Below are 14,752 nucleotides of genomic sequence, written 5' to 3' on the forward strand. Positions count from 1 at the left end.
TACATGGTTAAAGATGCATCACAAAATTTAAAGTGGTACAAGGTTCTGTGTAACTTTTGTAAAGTTCCTGAAACTTATTTTTCTTTAAAACTTTTACATTTATTACAAAGAATGTTTGTCATTTTACTTTCAAACTAATTATTTAAGTAATTCTCTGAGAAATAAGAAGTCGCTGCTTATCAACAAACTGTAGCTCTACTGTATGAAAAATTTCTTAAAGAAAAATTATTTTGAGAGCAATATATGTGATTACATTTCAGGTTATATTCTCTTTGTTCTTTTAGAGCAGATGAAGTGAAAGAACATCCATTCTTTCAAGGAGTCGACTGGCAATTAGTTTATCTTCAGAAATACCCCCATCACCTCATACCCCAAGGGTGAAGTAAATGCTGCAGATGCTTTTGATATTGGTTCATTTGATGAAGAAGATACAAGAGGCATTAAAGTTGGTGTTTTACTTTTATCTGTTTTCTCCCACAATAACTATTAACATTTGGTTTTAAGTGACACAAATTTCTTTTTCACAGTCAAAATATGATCTTTAAAGACATAGAAGAATTGTTGGATATGCTTTCTGGTTTTATTTGTAAGAAAACCACAAGTTTATAAAAACAAAACTATAAATATAGTCCTAAGTCTTATCCCATACCTGTCTGATCCCTGGTATTGGTCAAAATATCTTGTTAGCACTGGATGTGGCAGATAGTATGGCTGATATGATATTAAATATTCTTTCTTTTACTTTTAATTTTTTTAGAATTAAACTCCCATAATTTGAGATACTTTTTTGTTTTATATGTAAATCTTCCTTCAGTTGGAAGGCTGATAATTTTATAAGATATTTAAATCACGGAAGTTCTTTATGCACAAGTTAAACCTATTATTATGGACAGTTCAAAGTGTGCTTGTCATGATTTTTTTTACAAATGTACATTCAAAATTTAATTAACTCTTGCAGTGGGGTTGGTATAATATGCATGAGTTCCTATACAAATTTACATAGTATGTATATCTTCACAAAATTTGGTACACTTTGTATATATTATAAGTTTTTTTAAATAAAAAAAATCAGATTTTTTCCAATGAAATATTTTACTAAAGATTTGTTTGTAAAAAATATCAAGACTGTTTGGTTACTAGTCCGAGTATTTACCTTGTAATCTCTTAAAATGTCCTAAATACATTTCAAACGTTTCTTTTATTTTTATTTTCTGTACCCTACATGTGGTGTGTCAACTAACGAACCTTATAACCATAATAAAAATTAGGAAATAATTTATAACATGAAAATACAAATGTTTAGTCCTAGTAGCTTAAGTTTCATAACACATATATATATATATTTTTTTATTTTATTAGCCTTTTAGTCATGCCTGACCAACATTACATAACTTGCAATGAGGTGGTACATATGCACTCATGTTACCATATCCAGTAATATTAAACTGGCCCGGTCTTGGCTGTGGTTTAGTGAATTAGTATCTTGTATTATACAGTAACATATAAATTATTATACATTATATATGTATATAGATTATTACTGTTTAGAAATAACTTATGAAACTTATTCTTTTGATGCTACAAAACAATAAATAAATAAGTAAAGCAAACAGTTATCTCTTCTAGCTACAATCTTTGAACTGGGTTGCTAAGCCTTTTAAAGTTTTGCACATGGAGGATATCAAACAAATTTTTTTTAGGTTTTATATATGTACAGTTGAATAACCAAACAATCATAAATAACTATACTGATACCATATAACTCCACTATTATACACTGCTGGCCAAAATCTTAAGGCCAATGAACATAAAGAAAAAAATATGCATTTTGCATTGTTAGATTGTCAAATAAGTGGTTGAGTCTAACAATGCAAACTGCATATTTTTTCTTTATGTTCATTGGCCATAAGATTTTGCCCAGCAGTGGGTAGAGCTTCAAAAAATGAAAAAAAGATAGGGAAAATGAAAATAAAAAACCTTTTTAGCATTTAATAGGGAAAATGTGAACACTATGAAATTAGCCTAAATACTAGCTGGTCAAAAATTTAAGACAATACCAAAAAAGTCCTAAACAGGGTAGGAAATGCCCAACAAGAGGTCTCAGTAGTGAGTTGCACAGCCGTCATTGCGAATAACTTCAGACATTCGCTTTGACATGATTGATATAAGCATTTGCAGAAGGCTGGCTGGAATGTTATTCCAGGTGGTGAAGATGGCTTCATGAAAATCATGCACTATTTGGAATTGATGTCCATTTCTATAGACTTCCCTTGCCATTCACCCCCAAACATTTTCAATGGGGTTCAGTTTGGGCGAACATGCTGGATGGTCCAAAAGAATCACGTTATTCACGATGAAAAAGTCCTTTGTCCTGCTGGCATTGTGGATTGCAGCATTGTCCTGCTGAAAGATCCAGTCATTTCTACACAAGCGAGGGCTTTCAGTCAATAAAGATACTCTCTTTAACATGCCAATGTAGCCAGCTGCTGTTTGATGCCCCTGTATAACCTGAAGCTCCATTGTTCCATGGAAGGAGAAAGCACCCAGATCATAATGGAACCTCCTCCACTGTGTCGTGTAGAAAATGTCTCCGGTGGGATATCCTTATCCTGCCAGTAACGTTGGAAGCCATCTGGACCAACCAGGTTAAATTTTTTCTCATCAGAGAAGAAAGCTTCTTCCACTTTTCAATGTCCCATGTTGGGTGCTTCTCAGCAAAGTTTAACCAAGCTGTTTCATGGTGTGGAAGGAGGCGTGGCCTTTGAAGACGTTTACGGTTTTTAAAGCCTTTCTCTCATAGATGCCGTCTTATTGTTCTTGAGCTGTGTTCTTGAGCTGTATTCTGTGACCGTAAGGTCCTTAATCTGGTTTGACGATTGGCTGGTGTCTTGCTGGACAACCTGTCGAATCCTCCTGCTCAACGTCAGCAAAATTTTCTTGACCGACTGGTTGAAATTCTTGTTCCATATTCCTCAGTCTTTTAAGAAATTTGCAATAGCAGTTTTACTACACCCAATTTCACCATGAATGGCATATTGAGAGAAACCTTGCTTTTGCAGCTCCACAATTCTGCCATGTTCAAACTCTGTCAACCTTTTAGCCTTTACCCAATGTAACACAGGAGATGTCAGTGGGAGATGTTGACAACACTAATTCTTGAACACAAATGACTAAATTTCGTTACGTGTTTACCGATTTGCGTTTCATTTCAGTATGGTCTTAAACTTTTGACCAGCTAGTATTTAGGGTAATTTCATAGTGTTCACATTTTCCCTACTAAATGCTAAAAACGTTTTTTATTTTTATTTTCCCTTTTCTTATTTTCATCTTTCAAAGCTCAACTCAAATAAGTGGTTAAGTCTAAAATGCAAACTGCATATTTTTCTTTATGTTCATTGGCCTTAAGATTTTGTCCAGCAGTGTATATCAAGCTTAGTAACTAAGTTGTATTTTGGTCTAAAGAAGTATGAAACTTTGGTCAGACTATAAACACAACCTTCCTCCTCAAGATCTTGGTTCAGAAAAACGTGGCAGCATTTTCTCACGTTAAAATGACTGAGAAAAACTACTGTGGGAACATTTGGAGCTGTTGATTGGTTATTCACATCTCATATATTGTAGTAAGTGTATATAAGGGACTGTTTCTAAAATGGTGAATGGGGTCACTGTTTTTGATTCAGTGCATAAACCATATCTTGGCAAAATATCGAGGTTCTTATATTCTAGCTTGTCAGTATTGGTAACTTTAAGTTTCTAATTTGTCCAAAACTACAGACTTGTTATTTTGACATCACAAACATCTAATTTTAACCAGTGCTGTATTCAACATACTACGTGACTCACTAAAATCTATATTTAGTTGTGTTCTTTTAATATTTACTTTTTATTAAGAAATTAACTCGTGTAATATTAAAGGTTGAATTATAATCTCCAATTTGATTCTAAACTTATTGAATAAATTCATAAAATAGTAGTTCAATAAAATTTTTAATTCAAGTCAACAAATATGATGAGCAAGGCCTTTGACTAGTGATCCATTGTGAAAGGGTTAAACTACTTTATCAGTTTATATCATGGCATTCAACATAGTTTATAGTCCAAATTTTAGTATTATGTTAATTTTAATTTCTTAATTTTAAAAGGATGTATATAAGTAAATTTTCAGGCTTCACTTTCTTTATTGCACGACACTTCTTTAGACCAAACTGTTTATTTCTACATTTTCTGCTACCATTGTTTGGTCTTGTAACTTTCTGTGAAATCACCCACTTATACTATACAGAACTTTGAGCAGAAATGTAACTTTAAAGTGAAAGTTTTTTATTTAATGAATATATGAGCAATGAACTAAAGGTCACATATCATACCTTTCCAAGAGCATCCTGCATTCAGAAATCGTCATAAATTATCTCTGTTGTATTATTTATAACCAGTAGAAAGCAAAGATTTTTCTTAACTGACAACTATGAGGCCTAAAGGTCTGTGGTTTAAGAAGTATATTAGAACATATTTGTGTCACTTTCTTTGTATGCTATGTGTTGAGCTTTACTTGATCATATATGGGAATTATTTTAAGCAGTTTCTATCTTAGTTAGAAATGTAAGTAAGTTATTTAAGTTTTATTATAGTCTGTTTTATCTGTACAAAAAAATTTCATATTTTGAGTTGGATTAATTAATTTTAAAAAATAAATTCTGAGACCATATTATCATTACAGTGACTTAAGTTAAATTTTAATGTCAGCTTGAACTGTTAGAGTACAAGGGCTTGAAGAATACAAGATTTATAGTGAAGTACAAAATTTCATATTTGTTTTATTTATTGTCATAGAATTAAGTAAAAAGGAAAAATTTAAAAACTTATCACAAATACTTTTAAGTGAAATAAAATATTTGAGAACAGCAATAGTACATGCCATGTTCAAACAGGAAATCTAATCCATGTTAGGTGTGTCTTTTAAGAAACATTAAACATTAAATCCAGTGTGTAGTGGATGTCTCCATTAATAATCTTTTGTTGAACGAAACCAACGTGTACTGTCTCTTAAAAATAATTATTAAACAGTAAATCCAATATGTAGTGAGTGTTCCTCTAAAGAAACATTATTTAAACAGTAAATCCAGTTTATAGTGGGTGTCTCTCTTAAGAAACCTTAAATATGATATTGTTGTTGTAGCTCACTGAAGCAGATCAAGAGTTATACAAGAACTTTCCCATGGTGATCTCTGAAAGGTGGCAACAAGAAATTTCAGAAACAGTTTTTGAAACTGTCAACATGGAGTCTGACAAAGCAGAGCAAAAAAAGCGAGCCAAGATGAAGATGAAATTTGATGATGAAAAAGGTGTTGTTGAATGTTTATTATTGTAATTGTATATTCCTCCAAACTTATCTTTTGAGTTGTAAAACAAGGGTTTGATTAATGTTTCTTGGAAAGTGGACAAATATATACTAGAACGTGTTTTTAACCCTTTGAAGTGTAATTAAATTTCAGGTAGATTCTCAAAAAAGTGTCAGTTATTAACTAAAAAATGAAATTTATAATTCAGAGGTTTTTTTGTTTTGTACCTCTTCATTAGCAAAATCCATTACTTGTACTTTTGCTTGGTGTGATGTATGTGGTACTAATGTGAGAAATTCAAGGATATGCTAGTATCCTGCTTGAATCTGTATAAAGGTTTTAGTATTTATCAAGGATATGCTAGTATCCTGCTTGAATCTGTATAAAGGTTTTAGTATTTATCAAGGATATGCTAGTATCCTGCTTGAATCTGTATAAAGGTTTTAGTATTTATCAAGGATATGCTAGTATCCTGCTTGAATCTGTATAAAGGTTTTAGTATTTATCAAGGATATGCTAGTATCCTGCTTGAATCTGTATAAAGGTTTTAGTATTTATCAAGGATATGCTAGTATCCTGCTTGAATCTGTATAAAGGTTTTAGTATTTATCAAGGATATGCTAGTATCCTGCTTGAATCTGTATAAAGGTTTTAGTATTTATCAAGGATATGCTAGTATCCTGCTTGAATCTGTATAAAGGTTTTAGTATTTATCAAGGATATGCTAGTATCCTGCTTGAATCTATGAAGGTTTTAGTATTTATCAAGGATATGCTAGTATCCTGCTTGAATCTGTATAAAGGTTTTAGTATTTATCAAGGATATGCTAGTATCCTGCTTGAATCTGTATAAAGGTTTTAGTATTTATCTTATACAGCATTGCAATACACGTTACATTATTTTATTCTTTGTTTAGTCCAGCTTGTGATATAGTTTTCCATACAAGCCTTTTTGAAAAGTAGGTGGAACCATTTGTCATTTCTTATTTGGAAGGTGGGAGTTAGTTGCAAATAGCTTTAGATAGAAACAATAAACATTGCTTATATTTCTTCAATATTATTTACTTATTTGTTCATGCTACCTTATCTGCAAATGACTCATTGATGATCTTAAAGTTTGGTTAATAGTTAACTATACCTCAGCTCTGATTAATCTGTTTCCATAACTTAACGTATTAAACACTGTTAAAAAGATAAATGTAATGTGTCTGATTACCAAATCTTACTTGCCCCTCTTGTTCTCATGGAGAATTTTTTTCAAGTACTGACAAAATAGTTTTGTTTCCTAGTTGATGATTATCTCCTTGCTAGAAAACAGTATGTGTGTTATCTAGTAATTAGGAAATTGGCTGTATGAAGGATAATGTGTTTCAAACATAATTATATTTTTGACTCTTGTGTTGATATCACTAATATACCTGAATAAATATAAATCTTGTTTTATTCATGAATTTTTTTGCCAAAGTATGCAGTTCAAATTCTAATATGCATATGTGTGTGTGTTTGCATGTTGTCTCTTATTACAGACATGCATCAAGCCTATAAAGAAGCAGAATGATTAAAATTATCAAATAGTGTTACATTAAACATGCCAACAGATCAGACTTTGTTAATTCTAGGTATTATATGTCATAAAAAAGAATGCATAAATGTCTTGTTTCTTTGCAGATTCAGATTGCATTATTCATGGTTACATCAAAAACTTGGTGGACCCTTTGCTTCAGCGTGGCAGACACGATATGGAAAACTCTATCCTAACAGGATAGAGCTCCCACAGAGTCTGGAAGTGCTAAACCAGAGGTATAGCAGTTTTAAGGGATTTATAGACTAAACAGTTTTGTTTATGACAGTGTAACTCTTTAGGTCCTGTTAAAATAAAAAGCAAATAATAATTTGACTTCTAATAATTTCTTTGGGGATATTGCTAAATTTTTATGGTGTAAAATTCTCAACTTGAAGTTTCTTCTGTTTTTTCATTCCAGAATTATTGGTGGAGCCCATGAACCCCACCAATTTAGTTGATATGTTTTCCTAAACAATTTTTGAACTGTTCTTGTGAGTGCATAACTCATTTGGTTACAGGATCCCTAACAACATAAGAGTTGCATGGAAACAAATATTACAATCAGTACTGCAATTGATCATGCTAGTTACTTTATATTATATATAGGAAATAAGTGGATTTACTCAATTTCTTTGGTATATTATTTATAAGGAGTGTTAACAGATAAAATTACTGGATATAATGCAATTTGTGGATTTCACTAGTGGTGAATAGGTTTTAAAGAAATCAAATAATTTTGTCCTTATTCATAACTGAAGTATCCATTTCTTGGATGGGTGAAATAGAAGCTCATTTGTAACAAAAGATAGGAAGTTGTACTTCTGTTTTTTTCTGAACATAATAAACATTAAATGTACAATAGAAACATGTAAAGGTACCAATACTAAAAAGGAATAAATGCTGTTTTAAAAAATTCTATTTTTATAATTTTTCACCAAACAAGCTTTATATAGTAGATTCTCAGTTTTAATACTGTTTCTTACAAACAGTTTTCTTATTTGTCTAAAACCAAAAGTAAGTTTTGGTTAAGTTTAAAATAATAGTGATATTTTTCCTTCAATGAATATAAGATATCTTAATAGGTTTACTTGATGTTTAGCTAATCTTTATGGACCAACTGGAGGATGTTTGCTCAGAGTATGTCAATATGAAAGGGGAGCAGTGTATCGTGTTGAAGATGAAAGGAGAAAGAGACGCAAGGATAGTATTAACCAATCCTGTAAGTTTGTCTTTGTTATGGCTATGAGGTAGTATGTTCATGAAGTCTAGAGATTGATTTGTACAATTTTTTTATTAACATGGTTATTGTTATTAGGTATGAATTATATTTCAGTTTAAATTGTATTTTTATCTGATAATTTGGTCTCACCTTCAATACAGTCCTCCCGTGCCTTCTTGTTAGAAGTGCACATGTGCTATCTGCTCAGTTGGGTTCTCACTTCATTCACTTAATTAACTATTTAAATGGCTTCAAGAGAGACAACCAAGCTTTGCTGTGATTAGCTGCCTGAGTATTTTAACAGTTAGTTGATTATAGAAGACCTTTTTCTTTCATCTGCTTCATTTGTGTGTGTATTCCATTTTATTATGTAATCATCTTCTTTGACATGATGGGTCATTGTAGGTAGATCTGTGTGAAAGTCTTGTATGCCCTTTATTCTTCTGAATTTTTTTTTTTTAAGTGTCCACATTCATGGGTGCATGTTATTAATGGTGTTCTTCCAACTTAAGAGGTTCTGTTTGCACTGGGTGTGTGTATACGAGTTGGGACTTCTGAACTGTCATGACTTTGTTCTTTGTATTCTTTTCCAAATATATTCTTGATGTAAGGTAATACCTATGAGTGTGGACACTGATGCATTGAAGAAACAAAACGTCAGAATGTTTTAGCATGATAGATATCTGTAATATGAGCCTGTAAGCAATAACCCATCAGAAAAATAGATCATATAGTAAAATGGAACAAATCAAATAGAATAAACATCAAAGAAGCTTTCTAAATTGAACAAAATACTCAAACAAACTAGTACATAAGTCAGCAAAACTGTACCTCTCTTGAAACTATTCATATAGTTGATTCAGCGTACAGTAGGGTGACTATCTAGTTGAGCTGGTAGCACACTTTCTAATAGTAAGATCCATGATCAAACCATGGCTTCTGCTACCATGTACTGTCCAGCTTAGCAATGGAAATGTAAATTGTGAATTAATCAGTTTCCAGTAGAAGTAATAAAATAAACATATCAGCAACTACCTACCAATTAGGTGATTCTATAGGCTATGAACAATAACAACTATTTATATCTGATCACCCTAACTTTAACACAAGTACTCAGCAAATTTCTTCTATTTTGTTAACATATTGTAAGTAGTACCAGTTTGATTTATTGTTAACATACAGGACTGATAATAAAATTTTCAATTTTAGGATCATGAGCAGTTTTTTTTGAGACTTCACCAAACTCACCTTTATAGTTAAGCATTGAATGTATATCATTTGACAGGCTTATGACCATGATTGAAATAATGTATATTTTGATGTAGGACGAGATAGGACTCAAAGAATGGCTCATTTCATTAAAATCTACTCACAAAAATTCTCTGGAACTGCTGGGAAATATGGCTAAAAAAGCAGGGAAGATCTATGGCACTGATGCCAATAATAGAATCAATCTTGTTACACGAAACACCAACGGTAATTGATTGCAAAGTCAGGTAAGAAACTATGTGAATTGAGTTCTTATTGAGTGGATTACCTTGTAACTGTGAAATTAAACAAGTATTAAGAAAAAAGTTATTGGAAAATAAAAAAAGCTTTGTAGTGCTGGCTGCTGAACTTGGAAAAAAAGAAACCAAATAAGATAGAGATGGAAGTGAACATACCTCTTGATCTGGCTAATGATCACATGGCAGACTAAGCCATCTCAACTTTACATGGAGAATAAAATCCATATGCTACTTACTTTCCCACTTTCTGTCATAAGCTTGGTGCTTGAATAGAATCTCAGTTTTCATTATTATACCTTTAGTTAACTTTAGAATCATACTTTTTGACTATTTTAGAATAGAGTAACATTTTACAATTGAAAATTTTGGTTCTATCTGGTTTTCCTAATACGTGTTTATATTTTTAGTTAGATGGTGTACATAGGTTACTGTGTTATAGAGTCTATTTTAAAGCTTTATAAATTTTGTATAGAATAATAATAAAATAGGTGTTCAAGTATTTAGGTATTTGTGAAGACTTCTGAAGATTCCAGTTGTGTGGTGTACAAGGTATTGAGTATTATACATGTTAGATTTGTCTAATATTCATTGATTAATGGCAGGTAATTCCTATTTCACCTTGTACTTAAAGTTTTAAAGGATCACCATATCTCTGTAAGAAAGCTAACTTCAAGGGGAAATAACATAGTTTACCCTATAATTTATTTTCTTACTCTTACATTTTGCATAGATTAATTATAAAAATGGTAGACAAAGATCATGGAGACTGTTTTGCTCTATTAAATTATGATAAAATTACAGTTACTGTGAGATCTTGGATGAATATAAGAAATCTTGGTTTTGGCTATTTGCCAGTTTTCAACTTTGGAAAACTCTGGTTTGCTGAAAGACAGTGAATACACTAGAGATAGTGACTATGCCAGGTAGTTCTTCATATCTAGCTGCTCTTCACCTGTAGATAAGAAAAGCTGGATGACTTTTGTATTGCTTTAATATCAGCATCCATACCACAGAGAATGCTAGAATACTCTGATTTTTCCAAAACTTTCGATTTTCATACACTACTAATAGGAAAGCCAATAATGAAAATGTGTTTATATACTAATACAAAAATTAATAGTTAATGGATAATAAAGAAATTTTAGATAAGATTATTAAATAATTATGTAATTAATACAAAGAAGGTAAAATCAGAGAAATTTTTAGTTAAAAATAAAGTCATTTAAGAACTTGGCACTACTTTATGTGGATGTACACCTTAAGCCATATATAAAAGCATGACAGTCACAGTAAACTATCACTTTATTGATGTCATGTTAATTAGTACCTCTACCATACTGGGGGCAGGAATGCTAACTTCAAGAGGTAAGTTTTATTTTACTTACCCCCAAATGGTAGTACCTTATTTTCCTTTTTTAGTTTATTTTTTATATTTCATTTTTTTATGTTTATCTTTTTCTTATTTTAACTTGGGAGAGCATTCACCTTCCCACAACTGTCTGCAGGCAGTGAAAGGTGATATAGATGTGGGATGTTGTGGGTTTGAGTACTCACATCTTGCTCTCTTAATTTCTAATTTTCTTATGTGAGACTAACGAATTGGAGGTTAAGACTGATAGATGATGTATACCCACTACAATGTAGGTCCTACTTCCACAGTCACCTCCAAAACCTGGGAAACATTTTATAATCCCACATTGTAGCTTGTATCCTGGGATTCTTTTTTAAAAATATGCAGTGTATTTTATTTCATTTCAATTTGTTTTGTTTATGGCTTGAAAATTTATGGTTTTATACACACACACACATGTAATAAAATAAATTTGAAAAATAATAAGTAAAATATGGGAATGGCAATTCCATATAGTACAGAAACAAGGTAAGGGTTAAAACACAAAATCATATATAAATAGCCAAATTGTCCAGAAAAACATTTATCCACAACTAAATGTTGAATTATTTTATTTTCATAAATTCAGATTTGTATAAAAGCATTTAAATTGAATAATGCTCTAGTCATTCAATAGCTAATTCCCATATGCTTGGAACATTGACTCAGTGACCACTTATGTTGGGACTTTTGTATGGCTTTGTGTGCACATCTGTACCTTGTTCCTGTACTTTTTGGCATTGTCATCTCTACATCATCTATATTTTCTTCAAGAATATTTTTATTACTTGTTTGCCTTCTTTGTTTTAAACAATACCAATAAATATTTTATAATAAATGGCAGTTGTTGTGAAGGCACCAGTTTTAGCTTAGTGTGAGTGGATGTTGAAGTTAATGAAACACTATACTGCTTCTGCATTCCTCAGGGTAAAATGCAACATTTTCTTGTATAAATCATTGCAACAACCTCAAAATACTGGTGAGCTATTCCTTCTAATGCCAAAATCAGAATAATCAGTAGACCATTTGTATGTTACATTACTCTATTTCATCGATGTTTTTTTGCTAAACAAATAATTCTTATCACCTTTGAAAACCCCCAAAACCTAAGTTAGGTGTATATAAAAGCCCCTTAGATTATTATTAAAGAGATTTGAGGCTAAGATGAGCAATACATAATATTCATCGGTTATTTTTCCTTGCCCACTCCTACATACTAAGTTCTACTATGCTTAGTAATAATGGAATAAATGCAAGTAAACACTAGAAACTAAATTTTTCTCAAAATGTGATGAACTATGTAACAGTAATCAAATGTTTGTGTAAGATAGCTGAACAGTGAAAACTTAATAAAGGAAAAATTTAGTTGTGGTTAATTATTCCTTCTCAAAATTAAAAATATTAAACTTTGGGACAGATCTTGATCCCAAGAATTAGCAGATATTTCTGTAAAGTGTATGTTTTAATTATTTTTTTTTCTTGTGTTACAATTTGTAGAAGCTATATGTAGTTTCTTTCTTAGGGCTGCAAAGTTGATAGATTCATAAACCACGAGACAGTGGCTCATGTCTTGAGGGTTGCAGTACCACAACAGCTTTCCAATAGCAGCAGGTAGAGCGTACACAGTGACAGCTGACCCCTCACAAGGTTGACATTTTGTTAGCTTAGTGTGCCCATTTGGTCATGCTCTGTGAATCTAGAACTCGATTAAAAACTCCAACCAGGAAGCTTTGGTAAAGCATTATTCACTCCTCCTTTTGCCTAATGTGTTCTATATATATATATATCTGTTTATGTGCAATTCCTGGTGGAACAGATGATTAAACTGTATTTTGAAAATAATGTTACTTAAAGTTACAATAAAATAAAAAATTGTTAATGAAGAATCACTACTGTTCATACAGGTGCACTGTTTCATCTTTATCATTTTTCTTCTTAATCTCTGGAAGTAATCTTAGTCTGGTTTGTCTTTGCTACTATATAGTTGACTGTCTTGTCTAGACACATTATTGTGCTGCAATGATAATTCCTTAATACTTGTAACTAAAGATGTTGCAAAGCTTAAGCTTGATCAGCTGGACTGACCATTCAATATAGAGTTCTTCTTCTCCAGAAAGTAATATTTATAGATAATACTGTGTATAGTTAACTATTTATTTCCATGTCTTGATTAAGGTGATTATATAATGTGACTTAGAAAGTTTCACTGCCATTAGTGGCTGATAGCTTATAACTGTATAATGTGTAAGAGACAATTGTCTTAAGTTGTTGTTTTTGTTATGTTCGGTACAGTATTATTGTAATAGTGCAACATGTGGTGAATTTGAAGTAATCGTGTTGAATACTGGATGTTACCAAATCTAAGGTTGATATGTTGTGATAAGCACCACCTACAGTGTTTTTATGGAGTTACAAATTTCATCCTTGTTTTATTCAAACCGATTTTCCACAGTTGTGTGAGCTACATTTTGAAAGTTTGTTTTCATATATTAAATGAAGGCATACTTCTGTATATATATAAAGAAACATTACATTAGCAAAGCTGTTATTTTCTTTATTTTCAAGTTTTTATTTGTAACTTTAAAACTAGACTATGACATTCGAAGTGAAAATAGTGAAGAATGGTCAGATAGGTATCAGATTGTGAATTTATTTTTTCCCAGTTTTAAGTATATGATATGTGAATCGAAAATAAAACATTAGAAAATGTCTTATTAGCTGAACTCCAGATGGCGATTTTTTTTATTCACCATATATAATTTGTTCATCATGCTTGAGCTGTAATGGTTTTGACAGTGGTCACATTCAAGTAATATCAAACCCTCCTATACATGTTAAATAGTCTTTTTTATGATGCTAATGAATTAGTTTTTTGTTCAGAGTGTCTAAGATACTTCACTAATCATTTTATCAAAACCTAAAGTGATACCATATCTAACCAACAGTTCAAGAAAATATTAAACATTACCTCAGATACGCAGTCCCTCATCCCTACATTTGGAAAAAAACAGGGGGTCTCTGTGTATTGCTCTCCAGTATGTCGGTAATTTTTTTGTCATCAAACAAACCATTGTATATGTGTGTCTGTAAGAAATTGTGTTAAAATAAGTTTTTGCATGGTGATCTTTCATTCCAAAAGCTATCTATACAAATTAAATTTCACATTTGATTTTTTTAAATATTCCCCAGTTAAGTGTTTCATATGTTACACTGTTCAAAGTTTGAGTGTAAATGATGTGTTTCTATAATTTGTAAGCCTTTTTTTTTTATTATTATTATTATCTCAAAGGTTGACTATTTAAGATTTGGGCAGTATTTTTGTAATAATAATTATCTTCTGTTTAGATTTGTGTAAATTGAAAATTAAACAAATATTAGACATCCAAGCTGTAGCAGTATGTCTGTATTGTCATTTTTTTTTTTTTTTTGTACTGTTTATTATAACTTGCAGGGTAACCTACTGTCACACCCATGCTTGGAAAGTTAAATTAGCCAGGCCCCAATCGGGAGGTCTCCTGATAAAATATTGGGCATAAATGACTTCAACAAATCTACGAATTTAGCATTGAACTAATGATGTTAAATGTATTTATCATTTAAAGGCCCCATATTTCTCATTCAAGCACAGTGTAGTAGAACTTGTAGTCTGAGATCTAAGGATGCATATTGTATTTATTATTCATAGTATAGAAATGAAGGTGAAATTTAAGAAACCTGAAGTAAACAAAATACT

General features: G+C 31.3%; 1 pseudogene across 1 annotated transcript; it reads left to right on the forward strand.

Annotated features, from left to right (window-relative positions):
• Window positions 1-381: 381 nt before the first annotated feature.
• On the forward strand, window positions 382-12,654 carry LOC143244502 (G protein-coupled receptor kinase 1-like; annotated as a pseudogene). Its single transcript, XR_013025123.1, has 6 exons — window positions 382-445; window positions 5,177-5,342; window positions 7,007-7,138; window positions 8,002-8,121; window positions 9,447-9,617; window positions 12,542-12,654. The product of XR_013025123.1 is annotated as a G protein-coupled receptor kinase 1-like (transcript).
• The last annotated feature ends 2,098 nt before the right edge of the window (window positions 12,655-14,752 follow it).

This window comes from Tachypleus tridentatus, chromosome 2 (genome assembly GCF_004210375.1).
Source record: "Tachypleus tridentatus isolate NWPU-2018 chromosome 2, ASM421037v1, whole genome shotgun sequence".
Classification (NCBI taxonomy): Eukaryota; Metazoa; Arthropoda; class Merostomata; order Xiphosura; family Limulidae; genus Tachypleus; species Tachypleus tridentatus.